The following is a 6,000-nucleotide window of genomic DNA, read 5'->3' as shown; positions in this document are numbered from 1 at the left end:
CAAAACTGATGTGGGAAGGTTCTAGAGGACTCTAGGAGGCTCTCCACCAAAGCAGACCCTAAGGGGCTGCCATGTGGGGCTGGTCGGCCCCACATGCAGGTCGCTCGGCCCCTTGGGCCCACCTCTCAACTACTTGTTGAAGGTAGTTAACAACCATTATAAACCATCAAGAAAACATGCATAAGGGCACAATTGAGATCACCAACAAAGGTCTTGGGGTTTAAACTAATAAATTCCACAAGTCTTGGTAAATCTGTGATTTCTATAGGGTTTATTCAGAAAACCATCAAGGTGGACCTACATGTCAGATTTAATAGCGCTTATCCACCACAAAATGAACACTAAAAGGTTCTAAAGGACACCACATCGAGGTAGAGAGTGAGGGGCTGCTAGGTGGGGCCACCCCCTGGGCCCACCTATCAGCCTCCACGTTGCAATGTTAGTTCTCCACCACCTCCTAGGTTGCATCTATGATGTTCCTTAAGTCCATTTTATCCAAGGGCTCAAGTTGGATGCTCTGGGCTATATAATCAGCCATTGCCCCCCTGAAGGCATCAAGTCATTTGACAAGATAGCAACCCTAATCATCCTTAGCGCTCCAGAAAATTCTAGGGCATAGCTAGTTAGGCTAGGTCTAGAGGGAGGCAAGCAGGCTTCGCTTGGATTCCCTATCGTGTCAAGAGCGTGGTTTGGTATAATGTTTGTACCCCCACTCTCTTTTGTATCTCCATTATTTTTATATGCTTGCTACAATTGTTATGACAATATTAGTATTCATCTTATTCATGTTCTTTGTTATAATGTTCATCATCTGCTTTGATTATATGCTTAGTATAATTGGATTATCATCATGTTCATGCTTAGGTTCGTATAGCGCTCACTCTATGGTACCATGGGTGGGTGGTCAACATTGTGTAAGCGTGGTGCTTATACATTGTTTAGCTATGAATACACCCTATATTCTGGGTCATGTGGTAGATCACAGACATGACACTCCCGTTGAGTCCTTTGTAGTCCACTCCCCGATGTAGGTAGCATGTAGGATCTGATTACGAAGGAAGATATGCTCTGTTCTTACTCTTTCCTAGTAATATCCCTTATGTGTAGATATGAAGATGATCTTAGCCATGATTACTAGGTGTAATTGCACCAATCAATGTATGCTTTGACTTGTAATTAATAATGACTTAGGAATTATTCCTCTAATATACTACCTGACCATGCTAATGCCATAGAAAGGTGTACTCTGAGTGATTTATCATTATCATTGATCAATACTTATTATATATATATATATATATCTTATCCTATGACTTACCCCTATTATGAGTATAATATTGGTTATGGTTTACTTCTTCACCAATAGTATAAGTTATTAATACTTGTCCATGCTAGAACTTCCCTATGGTAAAAATATAAATAACGATTCCTAGAATACTCTCGGGTGAAGTGCTAAAATGGTATATTATCTGTGCGTTTACAGATCCTTTTTTATTCATATCTAAATATTCTTTCTAGTCACATAAGATGATAAAGAACTACTTAGTATCATTCTAGTAGTGATGCTAGGCAACACCAATAAGCATTTCTAGCACCATCACTAGGGATGACAACCTAGTAAAGTAATGTTAGGAGATGTAGGTAATGAATAGGTGGCTATTAAAAAAAGTGACAAGCTAATAAATACCAAAAAGCATTTCTGGCGCCATTGCCGAGGACGGTAGCTAGACAAAGGAAGTATTGATAAACTTATACTTATTAATGTGATCGAAATAGCCATTGTCCTCTGCTCAAACTAGCTTACCCTTGTTTTGTCTAATTGTGTATCTTATGCAGGGTAATGTATGACGGGTTTTGACCTTCTGACAAACTATGTTGACAATCCAGAAGCACTACTTAAGAGGACTAAGGCTAAACTCAAAAAAGTTTTAGCTTTAGAGTTAGAAGACAACCATATAAGGCAAAGCTTAACACTAGAGTTTGAAGCCATGGATGTCAGGACTCTCCGTGAATTCTCTGCTCCAACCACTGCCAACATCCGGACTAGACCCACAGTCAATGTGGGAGACAATGGATTCGAGCTCAAGTCGGCTCTCATCAATATGGGAGTGCACATCTCCAACACTTTCTAGAGATCTACAACACTTTCACCATCAAGGCAGTAACCAAGGATGCCATACTACTTTGCCTTTTCCTATTTTCACTTTTGGGGAAGGTGAAGTAGTGGTTCTATGCCAACAAATATAGAAACACTACATGGGATAATTTCTCCACTACCTTCCTAGCAAAGTTCTTTCCCATGTGCAAGACCAATGCTCTGCGTCTGAGAATTTCAAGTTTTCAGCAGCAACATGATGAATCTATCCCTAAGGCATGGGAACACTAATGGAGATGGGGATCCCGATCTTCCATCAGGTGATGGTAACTATCGTTGTGGCGGAGAATGACACACCGATTCGGCTTCAGATCGAAAGATCGAACCCTGCAATCTTAGCACCACAGCTCCTCTGGTTATCAACCAAGTCACGGACTAGGCTGACCTCACCAAGAAGGCTAATCCCTGCCTGCGCAACGAAGAACACAAGCAAGAACAAGAAAGAGCGCAACCAAATTGCAGATGAAAGATTAATCTCATGAGTTGGGGTCTCACAAACCGAAGAACGGCGAAACTGTTTCATGACAGAATAATCTAAGCAAAACCCAAAACCTAAAGTAGGTGGTGGCTACTGATTATATAGCCTAAGGGATGTCCAAGGATCCCTCTTCACGTCCTAAAGGTGCCCCAACACGTTACAAGGCCCAACGGCCCAAAAGACGACGACGCAGCGCCGTGACAGATTCTGGATGTCAACTTGTTTCGACGATTTCCATTGATTTCGAAGCGATTTTGATATGAAACCACTTGGATTAGCTTCCTTATCAAATTAGCTTTCCATCCATATGTGGATCATTGAAAACGGAGTTCGGATGCGTCCTGGACGTCCATTTTATTGTAGACTGGTCCTGACTGCCGAGGCAGACTCGAACTCGGATTGGACTGGGCCTCTGGCTTGGCTTGGACATCCTTGCTGGCCTCCTAAGGTGGTGGCCAAGGAGGAGGACGTCCAAGGCCATCTCTTAGGTGTTCTCCATCTTCTTGGGGCATGCTACAACTTGGGCCTAGGTCCCAAGGATGTCTAACAAGCCCATGACGATAGTGTAGCTCCCGCTAGAAATAGTGATAGAATATATTGGTGATTTGGAGGCCTTGCCGACATGATATTGAGATGGGACCAGATCTATTTGAAAACTTATCAAACAAGCTTTCCATCAAGTGCTCATTGACCTCGATCGCACTTCAGATGGATGAGTTATGGCCTTCCCAATGAGGCACTGTCGGGCTGCCGACGAACCAAAAGTTCAACTTTGATGAACTTCCATTATGAAACACATTTGAACCTACAATCAAATAGTGACATGTACATGTGGAACCAAGTGAATTATAACCAAAGCCACTATGCAAATGTAGGAACGAGTGCACCTTATAATCATTGTTCGTATCCGAAGGTGCCATGTCCTCATCAAGAAGGACATCAGCTAGCAAACCCACTCTGAGAAGGATCACTCAACATTCAACAATCGACCATAGCAATATCCAGCTTGGGGGAGGAGTATCCCCCATGTATCTAGCTAAGTATTTATTTCCTTTAGTTTTACTATTTTTTAGTTTGCTTTATATTAGCTAAAGAAATAGAAAGAGGCATAACAAACTAAAACAAAATAAAAATTTGTCCTAGCCAATTATATATATATTTGTAAGGTGTGATCTTAAAACTTGAAAACAAAATAAAAAGTGTGTGTCTAGTTTTCTATTTTTCAGAGCTCAATAAATAAAAGACTCTTAGATAATCTCTTGTAATCGAAATGATGAATAGTTGCTCTGTTGTAATTCCTTTCAATGTACCTAGTTTTCAGCCTTGAATTCTCTCGAGTTTTAGATATGACAGTCTTGATATAAGAATTTACTCTGAACTTGCACTCGTGAGTAGCATATGCTTGATCTAAGTATAGGTAATTGATGGATATGATATGAGAAGGTCTGAGCTGCTAATTATCTTGTTCCAAGTGATACTAGAGTTCTGGAGATTCATCTTTTGAAAAACATAAAAATTCTACATGATGACTTCTATATGACAAGCTTGAATTCCTACCAGAACCATATATGATATTTAGATTAGGAAAACTTCCACTCTTATATACTGCTTGCATTGCATTGAGTTTAGTCAAGCTTTGTTGACCCTTATGAGAGGCTTGTCATGCTCTTGAAATCAAGATCATGTACAGACCACCCACATATGCAGTACTCCTACACTAGGGTTAGGCACAAAAACCATGCCATTCCATCTAGATTCACCCAAAAATGTTTTACTCCTACATTGGAAGTGGACACCAAAAATATGCTCTATAGGATATTCATCAAATAAATGCTCCAAGTTATTGTTGCTATCTCTCAAAAGTTTTGTTGCTGAACAGAACCATTGGGCTATGCAAAAGTTATTCATAAAAAAAGAAAGAAAGAAAATAAATTTTTTTGAAAAAAATGGACAAGTGTCCAAGATATTGAAAACAAGGGGTACTCCGATGCCCGCCTAAAAAAGAAGAGATGAATAAGATAGCCAATGTTTTCTTGCAAAGTTGTTTCCAAATTCAACAGAGAGATATGTTTTCAAGGAGCAAAGTTGAATTAGGTTAGTCACCAAATACATCCACACACATGCACATCTTGATTTGATTATACGACTTAACTCTCTTTCAATCCGATGTTTGACTTTACAATATATGTATTGTAAGTATGCTCTTTCATTCTTTTTCCACTCCTATGAGCTCTACATAAGCTTTAGTTGTAGGAAGAGAAAGGCATAACATTATTATTGTCTTGGTGAGGATCCACAAATACCATATATATTGAGAGACTTGAGAGTGTCATACAATGGAAGCTCTGAGTTTTATTTTGAAAACCTATAAAAACTCTAGAATAATGGTTGAGCAAAGAACTTGAGACATAATGTTTGACTTGATTATTCTGTCTTTCAATTACTCAAGACCCAAATGAAGGCTAAGGAGCCCCATAGTTGAAGGTCATATGGGTAAGTTTGAAGGTCAAATCAGTTTATTTTAATCCGGAGGAGAATTCTTGTTTGAATGCATGTGTACTTTTGAGGAGTAAAAGCATTGACGCAACTCCTAATCCATTTACTGAGTTTACCTTTACTAAGGGACTAGCAAAGGTTAAGCTTGGGGGAGTTTGTTGATGGTAGTTAACAACCATTATAAACCGTCAATAAAACATGCATAAGGGCACAATTGAGATCACCAACGAAGGTCTAGGAGTTTAAACTAATAAATTCCACGAGTTCTGGTGAATCTGTGATTTCTGTAGGGTTTATCTAGAAAATCTCAAGGTGGACCTACATGTTAGATTTAATTGTGCTTATCCACCGTGAAACGGACACTAGAAGGTTCTAGCGGATACCAGAGGACACCATGCCGAGGCAGAGAGCGAGGGGCTATCAGGTGGGGCTGCTCGGCCCCACCCGCAAGCTGCCCAACCCCTGGGCCCACCTATCAGCCTCTGTGTTGTAATGTCGGTTCTCCACCGCCTCCTAGATTGCATCTATGCCATTTCTTAAGTCGGTCTGATCCAAGGGCTCACGTTGGACGCTTCGGGCTATATAATCAGCCCCTGCCCCCTAAAGGCATCAAGTCATTTGAGAAGATAGAAACCCTAATCATCCTTAGAGCTCCAGCATATTCTAGGGCATAGCTTGTTAGGCTAGGTCTAGAGGGAGGCAAGCAGGCTTCGCTTGGATTCCCGATCATGTCAAGTGCGTGGTTTGGTATAATCTTTGTACCCCTCTCTTTTGTATCTCTATTATTTTTATATGCTTCCTACAATTGTTATGTCAATATTAGTATTCATCTTATTCATGTTCTTTGTTATAGTGTTCATCGTCTACTTTG

The sequence above is a fragment of the Miscanthus floridulus genome, chromosome 6 (genome assembly GCF_019320115.1).
Source record: "Miscanthus floridulus cultivar M001 chromosome 6, ASM1932011v1, whole genome shotgun sequence".
Classification (NCBI taxonomy): domain Eukaryota; kingdom Viridiplantae; phylum Streptophyta; class Magnoliopsida; order Poales; family Poaceae; genus Miscanthus; species Miscanthus floridulus.
The sequence above is the reverse complement of the archived record's forward strand: the minus strand, read 5'-3'. Positions refer to the sequence as shown.